At 36.6% G+C, this 19238-nt stretch overlaps 1 pseudogene; it reads right to left on the bottom strand.

Moving 5' to 3' along the window:
• Positions 1-4756: 4756 nt before the first annotated feature.
• On the bottom strand, positions 4757-6096 carry LOC100656049 (olfactory receptor 4F15-like; annotated as a pseudogene).
• Positions 6097-19238: the final 13142 nt, after the last annotated feature.

Genomic DNA, 19238 nt, shown 5'->3' with positions numbered 1-19238 from the left:
TGATCATATGCCACTTCTTGAAATGGTTGAATATCGACTAATTCTTTTTGGTATAATGCCTCTGTGTATTCCTTCCATCTGCTTTTGATGCTTCCTGCGTCATTGAATATTTTCCCCCATGAAATCCTTCACTATTGCAACTCGAGGCTTGAATTTTTTCTTCAGTTATTTCAGTTTGAGAAACACTGAGCATGTTCTTCCCTTTTGGTTTTCCATCTCCAGCTCTTTGCACATGTTATTATAATACATTACTTTGTCTTCTCAATACTCAATAGAGATTCCAAAAAGACTATGTTATGTCATAGCCATAGAGCTAAAGTAGCACTAGACATGAATGTCAACCTATATATTCAGTCACTTACCAACAACTCAATGATATACACATGTTTACTTTTTTAAGCTCACAACTCAATTTCAAATATGTAAACATATATATATACATAAATGTGTAGATATTTATATGTAATATATAAATAGACTAATGTTATCACATGCTACTAATTACAATTCACCTCTTTCTTCATCTCATACATCCAATATATTGTTCAAATTTTAAGGCTTTTGGAGGACATTATATGTGTTTTAACTATAATGACTTAATTTATGTTGTTGTGGTTATGTGGCCTGCCCCATCAAACATTTATTCAAATTATTATCATCACCTTTGTACAGTCTGAGTGGTCCACTGTTCAAGAAGCAGCCCCGTGTCTCTAGAGTCACCTGTGGATGTCGAACAGTGTCTCAGAATGATGATGATATACAATTGAAAGATTGTCTAAGGAGTAGCAGGTTCAGATCCTGTATAAGCAAAATGATCCCTCAGTTATGATGAGACTGAATCTTCTGGGGCAACATCTGGTATTGGTTGAGAAAGGATTACAATCCCTGTTAAGTGAGCTCATCACCATGACACAATAGGAAATGCTCTCACCCCCCAACTCTGCCATGATTCCAGGTGCCCCAAACCTTTGCAATCACCTTCACCTGCCTGATTAGACCCAACTCAGGCAGATTACATATCCAGTGGACTTTGGTACATAAATGCCTGTCTAGGTCAAGATCTTTGAGACTTCTCACTCTTGCCATTTTAACCTGTGGATAGGTGAGCAAGATCTACTGAGATAACCGCCCCCTTTTCATTGTTAAAGAGTAATTGTCCTAATATGCCCCTCAATCGAACATATTGACCCCTCCTCCAGTGTTGCCCCTTACTAATTACTAAAACACAAGATTCATTTGTCCCACAGGATATATACATATGTTGTTTCAGATAGAGAGGCCATGATGATGAGTTTAGATAAATGCTTGGAACCTCCTCAGGGTTCTCCAACACACGGAGGTCCAACCCTATAAGCTTGCCAATATCAGGCTTTCAAATTCTAAGAGACTCCTACATATAGCCCCACATGCCATCTTCATTTTGGTGGCTAAAATTTGTAATATTTTCTACCAAATATCCAGATTATTTTCTCAACCATCATGCATTGACTGTCTACATTATTCTTCTTAACTAGTGTTATGAACTAAATTGTGTCCCCCCAAAATGTGTGTCAGATTTGCTAGGCAATGATTCCTAGTATTGTGTGATTGTCCACCATTGTGTCATCTGATGTGATTTTCCCATGTTTTGTAAATTCTGCCTTTGCGATGATAATGAAGCAGAATTCAATCTACAAAATTAGGTTATGTCTTAAGTCAATCTCTGGAGATATAAAAGAGAGAAGTGAGCAGAGAGACATGGAGACCTCATACCACCAACAAAGTAGAGCCAGGAGCACATGACCTTTGAACTTTTTACCTGGAATCCTGCACTAAGAAGCTCCTAGAGTGGGAGAATTTTGATGACAACGACCTTCCTCCAGAGCCAACAGAGCGAGAAAGTCCTCCCCTAAAGCTGGCACCCTGAATGAACTTCCAGCCTCCGAGACTGTGAGAAAATAAACTTCCATTTGTTAAAGCCATCCACTTGTGATATTTCTGTTATAGCAGCACTGGATAACTAAGACAACTGGCTATTACTAAATTTATCTTAAATATTCTGAAACCTAACCTTTTAAATCCTGGCATTCAGGGTTCTTAGAGCCAGCAACACCTGATGTGAAGATGGCTTCTGTTTAAATAATTGCAATATTCACACTTGAAGGCAATAAATAAAAAACATAAATAGCCTCGCATCAGTTCAGATCAGAGTCTGGGATAAATGAATTGTCTGGTGAGGTTGTGCCACCGTAGTGATTATAAAGCACACATACACGCACACAGAAAAAAACTTTAGTTTTCAGGGCTGTTTGAATTTCAGAATTTGAATTTCGGTTCTAAAATGTCACTTGGCTTTTCCTCAGATATTACATTTCCTTGCTGAAATTCCTCAATGTTTCTTCCATTTTTTAAAACTTTTCTTCTTAATATCTTTTAAAAATGTACAATGGTTATTTTCTTTGCTAATTTCAGTAATCCGTTTATTGGTGAACTGCTTCTAAAATACTCCTCTTATTTGAGGATCACATATACCTGCTTCTTACTCTGTCTCTTAATTTTTTTATCTTGGACTTTGCATATAAAAGAATTATATAGCTCTGACCTGATATATTTCTCCAGAAGCCATTTACTCTTTCTTTTTTGGCATAGAAGATTAAGGTGTGATCAACAGGATTCAATTAGGTACTGATCTGATTTGAGGTATTATAGTTTTTATAAGACTCAATTCACTCTGGTTTGTGCCTGCTCCTTAGTTATGTTCCTTCAGGTTTTGTTTGTGACTCTGATGAGTCTCTTTCTTCTTAGCCTAAAAGAGTTCAGGGATTTGTTTTTTCTTTCAGAATTTTTTAGCTTACAACTTTAACCTTCTTTTCTTCTCAAAAATATGGCACATTTCTCAAGTAGAAAACTGGTTTTATGCTTGTCCTTTTATATTTAATGAAGCAACAAGAATTCATTACAAACACAAATATCAAGCAAAAAATAATCATAAGAAGAAAAACTGTATCACAGAATGTATATTCCAGAAATAATTGTAGACCAAAGCTACCCGGTCCGGAGTGTCCTCTTAAAGTTGAACAATGAATTAGGCTCAGCCTTCTGATTATAAAAGAAAAAAAATGAATTATCGGTTTCACAGCTTACATAGATGAGTTATTATTATATATAACATATATTAAAGTCTCAGAATTCATGTCCTGAGGAAAAAAAGAGTTATACAGATTGCTAGAGAAAACTTGTCAACAAATAATTTGGGCAGTGAAGTTTTGGATAATAATATCAACAGTCATGAACTTATCAAATAAACATTTATATGAATCCAAGGTCAGAGAATATTGATTGGTTAAGTAATAAACATTAAGTCATAATTTTAAATTTTGTGAAATAATAACCCAAGCCAAAACCAAACCCATTGCCATCAGGTTGATTCCAACTCATAATGACCCTGTAGGACAGGGTAGAACTGCCCCACAAAGTTTCCAAGGAGCAGCTGGTGGATTCAAACAGCCGACCTTTTGGTTAGCAGCTGTAGCTCTTAAACACTGCTCCACCAGTGCTCCGAAATACACCATATATACATATATATATACACACACACATATTTCATTGCCCTATCTATTTCAATTTGATGGAGGGCTTGAGTCAATTGGGATTGAGACAAGCAAGAGCAAAAGCAACAGCCACAGACCAAATCCATGAGACATACAGTCTCTGAAGTTCTCCCATTGTTTTCTCCTCTTATTATATGTCAATCTCCCCTTATTATATATTCTCTTGTCCTTCTACTTATATCCCCTTTTCCACTTTCTTTTTCCTTCTTCCAGGTTATAAATCCTTATTTTTCACATACTTTTTCAATTTAGCACAAAATATGAGTTGAATTTTTTATATCCTTGGTTTCCATAGTGGGGGAGTTGTATATTTCATAATGCCTTCAGAAGAATGAGCACATTACCTCTTAATTAATCCAAATGGGGGCTCTGATGTCTGGGGCCATACTGTCCGTAGATCCAAGGTTACAATCCACGCTTTTTCATGAATTTACCATAAATATTAAAGGGACTATAGCCTAGTTGCCAAACATCTTAGGTAGTTAACACCATATTCCAAAATAACTTCATAATCACTAACCTATTCTGAACACTATAAAATAGTGACTGTAGACAAAAAAAAAAAGTTAAACCTACAATAATTTATCTTTTACAGTGAGCAGCTCAGAGCATTTTTCTTTAGGTAAAAGGCAATGAGTATAAAAATTAAATCAACATGGAGCATAGGCTACTTGATTTCAGAGAAATATTGTATCTCTTTATATAAGAAAGTTTTCCAGTCCATGAATAGAGGTAACTGTCAATATCCATGGAAACCCTGGTGGCATAGTGGTTAAGTGCTGTGGTTAAGTGTTATGGCTACTAACCAAAATGTCAGCAGTTCAAATCCACCAGGTACTCCTTGGAAACCCTGGGGGGCAGTTGTACTCTGTCCTGTGGGATCGCTATGAGTTGGAATCGACTCGGCAGCAACGGGTTTGGGTTTTATTTTATTTTTTTTTAAATCAATATCCACTAGTGGTTCTGTGACAATAGTACTGTGTCTGATTTTTGAAAACTTCTCAAGGTCATCTATGAACTATTAAAAATACAGATAACTCATAAAAAAAGTACACTTTCAGGATTTGAAAGTCTTAAAGTACATGGAATTAGCTCACAAATAAGCAAATATGTAATTACATTAATAAATCATTATTGGCTTGACTAAAACAATCTAAGATTTTCCCTGCTGAATTGAGAATGATTAGCATACTTGATCCAATAAGATGGTCTATACCTCAAACACGTTGAGTATCTGTCAGGTAAGCTCCTAATTTTATATACTTATTTAAGGATTTGTGGCACTTGAAATAGTCTGAAGGTGCACAAAGTAACTTGTGTTCACATTAGGTAGCTGGGAGCTCTTCTGAAGTTGGCTACTTAGTCTCCTCATTGCCACCTTCATATCCTTGTTCCTCAATGTACAGATGGCAGGATTCAGGATGGGTGTAATCATGAAGTCAAAAATGGGAAGAAATTTATCCACTGGCATTGTGAGATACGGCTACACGTAGCCAAAAATGCATGGTCCAAAGAACAAAACCACCACAGTGATATGAGCTGACAAAGTAAAGAGGGCCTTGGACAAGCCACCTGAAGAGTGTTTCCATACAGTGACCAGAATGAAGATGCAGGAGAAAATCAATAAGAAGAAGGTTCCCATGGAAATAAACCCACTGTTGGCAGTAACGATGAACTCCAGTGTGTGGGTGTCTGTGCAGGCAAGTTTGATAAATTGAGGTAGATCACAGTAAAGGCTATCTATGTTCACAAAAATGCAAATGGACAACAAAAGCTAGCTGGGCCACTGAATGAATGACATCGATAATCCAAGCACCAACCAGAAGCCAAATGCACACCTGTGGACTCCTGATGGTCAGGTAGTGGAGGGGCTTACATATGGCCTCATACCTGTCAAAAGCCATGGCTATGAGCAGCACCATCTCAGATCCACCCAGGACATGAAGGATAAAAATCTGGATGACACACCCCTGGAATGATATTGAATTCTGCCCAGAGTACAGGTCATAAATCATCTTAAGAACCGTTAAGGTAGAAAGACACAAATCAATAAATGAGAGGTTGGCTAGTAGGATGTACATAGGGGAATGTAAATGAAGGTCAAAGATCACTGTAAACACAACAAGGACGTTTCCGAGAATAATTAATATATAGAAAAGGGTAGAGCAGGAAAGTAGAAAATGCTGCATCGGCCTGGAGGTAGAAAGTCCCAGGAACACAAATTCAGACACAGCAGAATAATTTGTCTTATTCATTGACTCGTCTGTGTTACCCTAATGGGACAACAAGGAGAAAAAAAGAGAGAAAGAGGAACTAGAGCTGTGGAAAGAATCAGATGACATTTCACTTTAAACTTTGACATTAAAGAAACATCTGCACCAACAGACACAAAAGTCCTTCTGAAAAGGAAATGCATTCGTTATTCATTTAACAAATAATTGAGCAGCTACCGTTAACACCACCTATGAACCAATCACTGTGTCACACTCTGGGCTAAAACACACACCCTGCCTTGATGTAGTTTGCTGTCTACTAGTGAAGATAGGCAGTAAGGAACTAATCACATAATTAGATGATTATAATGGTGATAAGTGACGTGAAGAAAAGAACAAAATGCTATGAGAACAATGACAGCACATAACAGAGCTATCTGCTCTGGTCTGAAAGATGACATTTGTGTTAAGATTGAAATTATGAATAGAAGTTAATTTAGTGAGAAAGAGTAGCAAGAGTTACCTAGACAAAGGAAAACCCAGAAGCATGAGGAAACATCAATTTGGAATAAAAGAAGGCCAGTAAGGATCAGGACACCTTACAGTGTGTGTTAAGAATTTGGTCTGTATCTTAGGAGTGATAAAAGCCATTGAGGCACAACTGTGAAATAATATTTGTGCCTTAAAATACTTACAGTAGTCACCTTTGTGGTATAATGGTTAAGTGTTCATCTGCTAACCCAAAAGCTGGAAGTTTGAACCCGCCAGCAACTGAGTGAGAAAAGACCTGGCAACCTGCTCCTGTAAAGGTTATAGCCTAGGAAACCCTATGGGGCAGTTCTACTCCATCATATAGGGTTTCTATGAGTTTGAATTGACTCAAGCGGCATACAGCAACAACAGTTGCAAAGAAAAGGATGTAACAGAAGCATTTAGAGGGAAGTGAGAGATGCCAATTAGTCAATGAAAAGATCATAGCAAGTCAAGGTGGACAGAATGAACACAATTTACCAGCTTTGTAAAAATAAAGTGAGTTCTTTACTTATAACATTGACTAAAATGAGTTTGAATGGCTATTTAAATTAAAATTTAAAACAATAAAAAAGTAAGAAAATATAGGCTTAAATGTATTATCCTTTGAGAAAAATCTTTCTAAACATATCCCCATATGCACAAATTATACAGTAAAAACTGACACTTGTCAGTATAAAAAAACTTAAGTCTTCTATATATTTTTTTTGAAGTGAAAGAAAGTGAGAGTTTTTAAACAAAACGATCATAATCTAAATTACAATGACCAAAACACATAATGACTGTGAAAAAAATAAGTAATACAAATACAAGCAGTCAATAAACATACGGAGGACATTTCAACACACTAGTAATCAAACAAATGTAAAAAATCAATGAGTTCCTATTATATTTGTAGTAAACTGTCAAAGTTTAAAATAAATGAATAATGCATCCTGGGTAAGGCTGTGAGAAAACACAAACTCTCATATCCTACAGTTCTAAGGACAAATTGATACATCTTCTCCAGAACACAATTTCAAAACATACATCAAATATTTTGAAATTACCATATGACTAAGAACCCAATTGCAAGAAATTTTTCTTAATATAATAACGACAGATGAGATAAAATATTTGTCTATTAGAGCAAATGTTGCACAATTATTTACAAAAAGGAAATAACCTAAATGCCAACAGTGGGAAATATGTTCAACTAGGAGAGGAACTCAACATTAGAGAGGAACTCAACCTTATATGTAGAAAAATAATATCAAAGAATAATGTTTATCAGTATCTTTAATTAAAAAGAGCAGTACACACACAAAAAAAAAGTGCAGAAAACACACTTTAAAAAATAAGCGTAGTAAGTAGAAACAAAGGATCAGCAACAAATTGTTGATTTCTGGGCTTAGATGTATTTATTAGGTTGAACTGTAAGAAACTGCCATTTCAATAGGTCAGAAAATGGTCAAATATCAATTTGCCATAAGAATTGAGCAAGAGAGAAACGGACAGTCACTGAGGTGAATGGCAATGGTGTACCATTGCAAGGAACTGCCAGCTCTTTTTATTAAGAATATTTTGAACACACAATGTTTGAATTTTAAAAAATGTATGCACTGAGATGCAAAATGTACATTAAGTATGGTCACAATTATAGAGATAAAGTAAGAATTGTTCTAAAGGCTAAGAGATAATTGTTGTTGTTTGGTTAGTTGACATCGAGTGAATCATACTGATGGCGACCCCATGTGTGCAGAGCAGAACTACGCCACAGGTATACAATGCTGTGACCTGTAGGAGGAAACCCTGGTGGCATAGTGGTTAAGTGCTAGGGCTGCTGACCAAAGGGTCGGCAGGTCGGATCCGCCAGGCGATCCTTGGAAACTCTATGGGGCAGTTCTATTCTGCCCTATATGGTCACTAGGAGTCGGAATTGACTCGACGGCACTGGGTTTTTTTTTTTTTTGACCTGTACGAAGGAGACTGCCAGGCCTGTCTGCCACGGTGCCTCTGAGTGGGCTCCAACAGCTAACTTCTGGCTAGTAGTTGAGATAATAGAAAAGAAAATTAAAAAGAAATTACAAATTGTTTTCTCTAAAAAATGGAAAGGAGTGACTTTGTTCCTTCCTTCTCCTTTTCTTTATTTTCCAAATATTCAGAATTTCTTAATTTAATATCAGTAGCCTTCAATTAATACAGTTCAATGTGAAAAATGAAACAATATTATCTTCAAATAGGAATATAGATGATTTTGATTAAGAAAATATGAGTGTACTACTATGAAAGGAAAGTAACAGTTAAATTTTTTAAAAAGGGAAAATATCATCAGGTAACTCAGAATTGAAAAACTACGGATGACAAAATCATTTAAAGACGTTCAATCTCACCAATCATTAAGAAAATGCAAATTAAAATAGCTTTTGTTTTGTTTTTATTGTTATTTCCTAATAGATTGCCAAAGACAAAAAGGAAAAAGAATTAAATTAATCCCAGTGTGTTCAAAGGAGTCCTTATAATAGGAGCTTTTATATATGATCAATGGAAGTGGAAATTAATATTTATTAGAATTTAAAATGTAGAAATTCAGGCAATAATAGAAATCCCTAAAGGTTAAATTTATGGAGAAAATATCGTAATCAAAAGGCAGTTCCACAGCTTACTTACACAAGTGCAGATTTAGATAGATATATTACATGTAATATATACATAACATGTACATAATATACACACATATATGTACATGACATACATATGTATATATATGTTCATTACACTGTTAATAGAAATAGCAAGGAATTATAAAGAACAAAATATGAATATATAATAACACAGAATTTGTAATCAAATTACAATAAATACATATAATGAAATAATATACAATAAAAAAAGGTACATACACCTATATAACAGAGACCTGAAGTGAAAAACAAAACTTGCAGAATGGAATCAATAGTATGATTCTGTGTGATCATAAAAATTTCTTAAAAAAAGTGGTTTTAAGAATTATTAATCTAGTAAAACAATATTTTAAGTGCCTAAAATTCTTACTTCTGTATTTTATACACCCTTTAAAATTATTGATATTTATTGATAAAAAGTATGGATTTTTGAAACACAAAAGAAGATCTTCAAGACACAGCATGTTTAAAAAATATCATGCGGTACTGAAAAAAGAATTTCTCTAGAGGTGAGCAACTCTTTTTTCATTAAAGATCAAAATGACCGATACAGAAAAAAAGTCATCAAGGGGTCTGTCCTGCAATGCATTCTTTATATTTCTAATACAATCTTTCTCTGGAAATGTGTGTTTGTGTGTGTATGTTAATTGATAACTTTCTTGGTGTATTAATGAGGGAGATATAAAAAAGCAAAAGAAAAGGGAAGGAAGTGACAGGGATAGAATAAAAAAACAGGAGACGAGAGGAATAGAAGTAAGCAATGAAAGACGAAAAGAGAGAAGGCAGTTACGTGAGAGTTACTTGATTAGAGTTACTTGATTAGTTACAATTTTCCTTGAACTCCTCCACTGACCTCCACTCCTTCACAACAAAAGTTGGTACAGACTTCTCAGTACTCACGATTTGTCCTCTGTCCTTTTCCTCAGTTTTACTTCTTGTTTCTCCCATACCCCCACAAAGTACTCTCCAATTATCATGAAGTACTTAGATAACCTATTTTCATTTGTTCATTTTTATGACTAAACATATGTGTACATGCTTTCTGTTCTGTTGATTGCTTCTCATTCTGTAAGTCACAATCCATGTATCACTTCATCAAGGACAAGAAACCAGTTGCTGTTGAATCAATCCCAACTCGTGATGACCCCATGTGTGTCAGTGTAGAACTGCTCCGTCAGGTTTTCAGTGGCTGATTTGTTGGAAGTAGGTTGTCAAGCCTTCTTCCAAGCTGCCTCTAGGTAGACTCAAACCTCTAAACTTTTGGTTTGCAGCTGAGAACATAAACCATGTACACCACCTAAGGATGCCTTCATCAAGGACAGCACCACTTATTTTCAGCCTGCATTGTTCTCATGTTATACAAACACCTATAATAATGCTTACGACACTACTTTATATTCACATTTGACCATCCTGTCTATCATTCCTACCAAGTCTATAAGTTACCTGTAGACAGAGATAGCATTTTATTCACAAATCTGGTCATAGTAAGTGTTTAATAAATGGATAAATGGGTGGGTGGAAGGATGATCTGATGATAATAGTTTCTTAGTACATAATGTTTTATTCTGTATTTTTTACCTTGTTCATAGAATGACTAATGAAATCAGAAATATATATATATAGAGAGAGAGAGAGAGCATCTAGCTTGGCTATAACTTTGCCTAAAGACAGAAAATTGAATCCAATAAGGAAAACGGAGACTCACCCAAGGCTAATATGAATCCAGAGTTGATTTTTGAGGCACACATGTGTATCTTCTTTATTAGACACAGAAATTTCCCTATGAATCAGGTATAATCCAGAATTATAGAACAGCCCACAAGGGCTGAAACAATAGTTCCAACTTCCTATGCTTAAAGTTAGTATCCAGGATGTAGTCAATAAAATTTTTGAACTGGAAAGAAAAGAGAGATCAAAACTTTATCCTTCTGGCATTTCAAAAAACTACCTACTTAGAAGGCCAAAAAAAAAAAAAAAAAAAAGAAGAATAAAAGATATAAAAAAGTAATATTTAGCTATGCCTGTATCACTTTCAAAATCTTTCCACTTTTATGCTTTATTGTTGTTATTTGGACATAATTAGTGCTCCAGCAGACACATTAGCTCTCAGGGATCACTTGATTTATCATTGACCTAGTAGTTCTGAATATATTCACCTTGGGAATTCTTCTTGGAATTCCAATGGCTTGAAGGGAAAAGGAAATTTTGTTCAGGGTAAAATTAAAAAACATAAAGGAAAACGAAGGAACCTCTGTACAAAAAACCATTACTAAGAAGACTCTTTATGAGAATCAATGTTTCCAGGCAGTAAGATGTCTACTTCTATGCCGTAAACCTTTAAAACTAATATCAGTGAGTAGAGAATAGTTACTAACAAATACATTAAATAAGCACAGCTTAAAATTCTACTGTGAATCATATCCATGATGTAGTTTAAGAAATTCGGCCTATGCAATACCATTTTTAATGAAGTTAAGTCTAAGATAAAATAAATAATTGGCCCATTACCCTGTTGATTGTAGAGTCAAGACTCAAAACCAATCTGTCTGATTTCAAAGACCCTGTAATGAACTGCTATAATATACTGTCTCCCTTTTATATCATTATGTATATAGACACTAATGTTGATTCACAGGCTTACGTGGCTTTTAAATTTCATAGTCATTGTGACAACTATGTCATGTGATATTTATAACAAGATTACAAGGTAAATGAGCAATATTTTTTAATTCAATATATTAAAACAAGAACCTATAGCACGTGATTCATTTAAGTTTAGCAGCATAACAGGGACTAGATCTCAAATAAGACTGGGCTCAACCTTGATGCCAGTTATACTAAATGCCTGGAATACTGCTCATAAAAGAATTTTGAACAAGCACAAAATCCTATTTCAAATACCTTAATCATAGGCAGTCAAAGTTATAATAAAAACTCCTCTTAAATACATTATTTTAGCTGAGATAAAAATGCAAATTTGGAGAGCAAGTTCTGGATGAGAGCATGAGGAGCTTGGCTGACCTGCTCTCGAGTGAAACTGCCAAAAACTATTTAAAAACAGCCATTTAAAACCTCTGGAAATTGCCCTAAGAGCCAACAACACATGAAGAAACACCAAATCAAGAAAACCTGTGAAATTCAGTAAAAAGGCAACCAAACCCAAAACCAAACCCAGTGTCGTCGATTCCGACTCATAGTGACCCTATAGGCAACAATCTGTGATATTTTAAATAAGTCAGCTTCTTTCCCCTTTCCCTCCCATTGTGGAAATAAAACCCACTTTCTGCCGAGAACACACGGCTATCTCTCCCCTCAGCTTCCCAGGAGAAGAAGACTATCAGTGTTTCTCATCCTGCCCCCAGATACCTGTTGCTGAGGCTATGTGCTGGGCAAGTATGGTTGAGAAGTAGCGACTACCTTCCTGCATCCAGCCCCCACTCATGGGAATGAGTCTCTACCATGGAGTGGCAGACAAAAGAATACCGAAGCCCTAATCACCCTTTCTCCAGGTCATGAGGCAGTGGATCTACTCCAGGAGAGGTGAATCGAAAGTACTTCAGACTTCTGTCCCTCTCCCCACTGAGTGCTCAGCTCCAAGAGCAGATGTGTCAGTCGAAAATAAGCTTGCCATTGTCCTCACCCATAGCTCCACAGCCTTGGCTCAGGTATTTTGCCTAGGGAGAGAAGTAGGTCATAAAACAGTAACTCCTAAACTCTTCCCTAAAGAACTGACTTCATTTACAGAAGAATGTGCAGAAGTTCTAGCCTAAGGATGCTCTCGACAGCAATGGAGGTTGTGTTGAAAGGCAATTAGGAGGAGATAAAAAAAAAAAAAAATAGGTTAAACTGTAGGCCAGCTAGTTTTCAGGAAAGAACCAGGGAATAAGGCATATGGGAGGAAGACTCCTGGGATTGTAACAAATATCAAACACTAAACTCAGAAATTATTCCTTCAGATGACCTGGAATTTGATTAGGCTATCTTTAGAACAATTTATGCCTCTAGCATTGTTAAAAACAATAAAGCAATAAATCAGCAATTAGTGGAATTTAGTAACGGGATATGGCAAAAGAAAGAAAGGGAGAGAGCACTAATAAACCCTCTGTCATCCCAGAGTGACTCTGGGCATACTCAGTGCTGGGCCCCCCGGAGGAGCAACATCAGAGGCTAAATACAGTTAGGGAGATAATAAAAATAAATAATTCAGGTAGCCACTAAACAAATAAACAAGCAAGTAAGTCTTATGGGGGAGAGAGTAGGAGGGAAAACCACTACACAGATTAGCTGCTGTATATTGTCTAAAATTTTCAGTTCCCAACAAAAATTTATGAGAAAATGCAAAGCAACAGGAAAGCAACAGGAAAATGTGACCCATATACTGGGGGGAGGGGGAGGAGGGCGGGGGGAACAAGTCACATGAGCAGCCTATGAAAATAACCAGATATAGATTTCTAAGAAAAATATTTCAAAGTAGCCATTATAAGCATGTTCGTAGAACTAAAGAAAACCGTGTTTAGAGAAGTAAAGGAAGATACGAAGAAAATGTTGGATCGAGTAAAGAATATCAATAAAAACAAACCAAACCCTTTGCCATTGAGTTGATTTGGATTCATAACGACTCTATAGGACACAGTAGAACTGCCCCATAGGGTTTCCAAGGAGTAGCTGGTAGATTTGAACTGCTGACCTTTTTGTTAGCAGCCAAATGCTTAACCACTGCACCACCAGGGCATAGCAATTATTTAAAAGGAACCAAATGAAAATTCTGGAGTTGGAATGTACAATAACTAAACAAAATATTCACTAGAGCAGCTCAACAGTAGATTTAAACTGGCAGAAGAAAGAGTAACTAAATGCCTTCCAGATTCATCCATGTTATGAGAGGTTTCACGGATTCACCGTTCTTTATCATTGCGTAGTATTCCACTGTGTGAATATACCATAATTTGTTTATCCAGTCATCCTTTGACGTTCTCCTAAGTTGTTACCGTCTTTTAGCTATTATAAACAGTGCTGCAATGAACATGGGTGTGCATAGATCTATTCTTGTAAGGGCTCTTATTTTTCTAGGCTATGTTCCAAGGAGTGGGATTGCTGTATGGTATGGTAGTTCTATTTTCAGCTTTTTAATGAAGCGCCAAATCAATTTCCAAAGTTGTTGTACCATTTTACATTCTCACCAGCAGCGCGTAAGTGTTCCAGCCTTTCCACGACCTCCGCAACATTTATTATTTTGTTTTTTTGGATTAATGCCAGCCTTTTTTGTTGGGGTGAGATGGACTCTCATTGTAGTTTTGATTTACATTTCTCTAATGGCAAAAAAAAAAAAAAAAACTTTTTTTTTTTTTTTAATGGCTAATGATTGTGAGCATTTCCTCAAGTATCTGTGAGCCACCTGAGTTCTTTGATGAAGTGCTTGTTCATGTCCTTTGCACATTTTTTAATCAGGTTATTTGTCTTTTTGTAGTTGAGGTTTTGCAGTATCTTACAGATTTTATAGATTAGACTCTGATTGGATTTGTCATAGCCATTTTTTTTTTTTTTTTCCCAGTCCTTAGGTTCCCTTTTTACTCTTTTGGTGAAGTCTTTGGATGAACATAAGTGTTTGATTTTTAGGAGCTCCCAGTTACCTAGTTTCTTTCCTGGTGTTTGTGCATTTTTAGTAGTGTTTTGTACACTGCTAATGCCTTGTGTTAGGGCCCCTAGCACTGTCCCTATTTTTTCTTCCATGATCCTTATTGTTTTATATTTTATATTTAATTCTTTGATTCATTTCCAGTTTCTTTTTGTGCATGATTCTTGTTTCCTTTTCTTGTGGATGCATATCCAGTTATACCAGCACCATTTGTTAGAGATTGTCTTTTCCCCAGTTAAGGGCTTTGGGCCTCTGTCAAATGTCAGCTGCTCATAAGTGGATGAATTTATGTCTGGATTCTCAGTTCTGTTCCAATGGTCTATGTATCTGTTATTGAACCAGTACCAGGCTGTTTTGACTATGGTGGCAGTATAACAGATTCTAAAATCAGGTAGCATGCGGACTCCCACTTTGTTCTCCTTTTTTAGTAAAGCTTTATTTATCTGGGGCCTCTTCCGTTTCCATATTAAGTTAGTGATTTTTTTTCTTTATCTTACTAAAAAATGCCATTGGATTTTGGATTGGGATTGCATCGCATCTGTAGATCGCGTTGGGTAGAAGAGACAGTTTCACAATGTTGACTCTTCCTATCCGTGAGCAAGGTATGTTTTTCCACTGACGTAGGTCTCTTTTTGTTTCTTGCGGTGGTATCCTGTAGTTTTCTTTGTATAGGTCTTTTACGTTCCCGGTTTGATTTATTCCTAAATCTTTTATCTTCTTGGGGGCTATCGTAAATGGTATTGATTTGGTAATTTCCTCTTCGATGTTCTCTTTGTTGGTGTAAAGGAATTCAACTGATTTTTGTATGTTTATCTTGCATCCTGATATTCTGCTGAACTCCTCTGTTAGTTCCAGTAGTTTTCTTGTGGATTCTTTAGGGTCTTCTGTGTATAAGATCATATTACCTGCAAAGAGAGATACTTTTACTTCTTCCTTACCAATATGGATGCCCTTTATTTCTTTATGGAGCCTAATTGTTCCGGTTGGACCTCCAGCACAATGTTGAATAAGAGTGGTGATAAAAGGCATCTTTGTCTGGTTCCAGTTCTCAAGGGGAATGCATTCAGGCTCTCTCCATTTAAGACGATCTTGGCCTTTGGCTTTGCATAAATGCCCTTTATTATGTTGAGGAATTTCCCTTCTATTCCTATTTTGCTGAGAGTTTTTTTTTTTTTTTTAATCATGAATGGGTGTTGGACTTTGTCAAATGCCTTTCCTGAGTCAGTTGATAAGATCATGTGGTTCTTGTCCTTAGTCTTATTTTTTTTATTATTATTAGCTTTTTTTGAGCTTCAAATAACGTTTGCAAATCAAGTCAGACTGTCACATATAAGTTTATATACACCTTACTCCGTACTCCCACTTACTCTCCCCCTAATGAGTCAGCCCTTCCAGTCTCTCCTTTCATGACAATTTTGCCAGCTTCCAACTCTCTCTATCCTCCCATCCGCCCTCCAGAAAGGAGGTGCCAACACAGTCTCAAGTGTCCACCTGACATAAATAGCTCACTCTTCATCAGCATCTCTCTCCTACCCACTGTCCAGTCTCATGTCTGATGAGTTGTCTTTGGGAATGGTTCCTGTCCTGGGCCAACAGAAGGTTTGGGGACCATGACCGCCGGGATTCCTCTAGTCTCAGTCAGACCATTAAGTGTGGTCTTTTTGTGAGAATTTGGGGTTTGCATCCCACTGATCTCCTGCTCCCTCAGGGGTTCTCTGTTGTGCTCCCTGTCAGGGCAGTCATCGGTTGTGGCCGGGCACCAACTAGTTCCTCTGGTCTCAGGATGATGTAGCTCTCTGGTTCATGTGGCCCTTTCTGTCTCTTGGGCTCTTAGTTCTCGTATGACCTTGGTGTTCTTCATTCTCCTTTGAACCAGGTGGGTTGAGACCAATTGATGCATCTTAGATGGCCGCTTATTAGCATTAAGACCCCAGACGCCACATTTCAAAGTGGGATGCAGAATGTTTTCATAATAGAATTATTTTGCCAATTGACTTAGAAGTCCCCTTAAACCATGATCCCCAAACCCCCGCCCTTGCTCCGCTGACCTTTCAAACATTCATTTTATCCCGGAATCTTTGTTGCTTTTGCTCCAGTCCAGTTGAGCTGACCTTCCATGTATTGAGTATTGTCCTTCCCTTCACCTAAAGCAGTTCTTATCTAATTAATCAGTAAAAAACACTCTCCCACCCTTCCTCCCTTTCCCCTTCGTAACCACGAAAGTATGTGTTCTTCTCAGTTTATACTATTTCTCAAGATCTTATAGTAGTGGTCTTATACAATATTTGTCCTTTTGCCTCTGACTAATTTCACTCAGCATAATGCCTTCCAGGTTCCTCCATGTTATGAAATGTTTCACAGATTCGTCACTGTTCTTTATTGTTGCGTAGTATTCCATTGTGTGAATATACCACAATTGATTTAACCATTCATCCGTTGATGGACACCTTGGTTGCTTCCAGCTTTTTGCTATTGTAAACAGTGCTGCAATAAACATGGGTGTGCATATATCTGTTTGTGTGAAGGCTCTTGTTTCTCTAGGGTATATTCCGAGGAGTGGGATTTCTGGGTTGCTGGGTTGTATGGTAGTTCTATTTCTAACTGTTTAAGATAACGTCAGATAGATTTCCAAAGTGGTTGTACAATTTTACATTCCCACCAGCAGTGTATAAGAGTTCCAATCTCTCCACAGCCTCTCCAACATTTATTATTTTGTGTTTTTTGGATTAATGCCAGCCTTGTTGGAGTGAGATGGAATCTCATCGTAGTTTTAATTTGCATTTCTCTAATGGCTAACGATCGAGAGCATTTTCTCATGTATCTGTTAGCTGCCTGAATATTTCTTTAGTGAAGTGTATGTTCATATCCTTTGCCCACTTCTTGATTGGGTTGTTTGTCTTTTTGTGGTTGAGTTTTGACAGAATCATATAGATTTTAGAGATCAGGCGCTGGTTGGAGATGTCGTAGCTGAAAATTCTTTCCCAGTCTGTAGGTGGTCCTTTTACATTTTTGGTGAAGTCTTTAGATGAGCACAGGTGTTTGATTTTTAGGAGCTCCCAGTTATCTGGTTTCTCTTCATCATTTTTGGTAATGTTTTGTATTCTGTTTATGCCTTGTATTAGGGCTACTAAGGTTGTCCCTATTTTTTCTTCCATGATCTTTATCATTTTAGTCTTTGTGTTTAGGTCTTTGATGCACTTGGAGTTAGTTTTTGTGCATGGTATGAGGTATGGGTCCTGTTTCATTTTTTTGCAAATGGATATCCAGTTATGCCAGCACCATTTGTTAAAAGGACTATCTTTTCCCCAATTAACTGACACTGGGCCTTTGTCAAATATCAGCTGCTCATATGTGGATGGATTTATATCTGGGTTCTCAATTCTGTTCCATTGGTCTACGTGTCTGTTGTTGTACCAATACCAGGCTGTTTTGACTACTGTGGCTGTATAATAGGTTCTGAAATCAGGTGGAGTGAGGCCTTCCACTTTCTTCTTCTTTTTCAGTAATGCTTTGCTTATCCAAGGCTTCTTTCCCTTCCATATGAAGTTAGTGATCTGTTTCTCCATCACGTTAAAAAATGTCATTGGAATTTGGATCGGAAGTGCATCGTATGTATAGATGGCTTTTGGTAGAATAGACATTTTTATTATGTTAAGCCTTCCTATCCATGAGCAAGGTATGTTTTTCCACTTAAGTGGGTCCTTTTTAATTTCTTGTAACAGTGCTTTGTAGTTTTCTTTGTATAGGTCTTTTACATCTTTGGTAAGATTTATTCCTAAGTGTTTTATCTTCCTGGGGGCTACTGTGAATGGTATTGATTTGGTGATTTCCTCTTTGATGTTCTTTTTGTTGCCGTAGAGGAATCCAAGTGATTTTTGTATGTTTATCTTATAACCTGAGACTCTGCCAAACTCTTCTATTAGTTTCAGTAGTTTTCTGGAGGATTCCTTAGGGTTTTCTGTGTCTAAGATCATATCATCTGCAAATAGAGATAATTTGACTTCCTCCTTGTCAATCCAGATGCCCTTTATTTCTTTGTCTAAGCCTAATTGCTCTGGCTAGGACCTCTAGCACAATGTTGAATAAGAGCGGTGATAAAGGGCATCCTTGTCTGGTTCCCGTTCTCAAGGGAAATGCTTTCAGGCTCTCTCCATTTAGAGTGATGTTGGCTGTTGGCTTTGTTTAGATGCCCTTTATTATGTTGAGGAATTTTCCTTCAATTCCTATTTTGGTGAGAGTTTTTATCATAAATGGGTGTTGGACTTTGTCAAATGCCTTTTCTGCATCAATTGATAAGATCATGTGGTTTTTGTCTTTTGTTTTATTTATATGGAGGATTACATTAATGCTTTTTCTAATATTAAACCAGCCTTGCATACCTGGTATAAATCCCACTTGGTCATGGTGGATTAATTTTTTGATATGTTGTTGAATTCTATTGGCTAGAATTTTGTTGAGGATTTTTGCATCTATGTTCATGAGGGATATAGGTCTGTAATTTTCTTTTTTTATGATGTCTTTACCTGGTTTTGGTATCAGGGAGATGCTGGCTTCATAGAATGTGTTAGGTAGTATTCCGTCATTTTCTATGCTATGAAATACC

The sequence above is a fragment of the Loxodonta africana genome, chromosome 10 (genome assembly GCF_030014295.1).
Source record: "Loxodonta africana isolate mLoxAfr1 chromosome 10, mLoxAfr1.hap2, whole genome shotgun sequence".
In the NCBI taxonomy this organism is placed as follows: domain Eukaryota; kingdom Metazoa; phylum Chordata; class Mammalia; order Proboscidea; family Elephantidae; genus Loxodonta; species Loxodonta africana.
The sequence above is the reverse complement of the archived record's forward strand: the minus strand, read 5'-3'. Positions and strand labels throughout refer to the sequence as shown.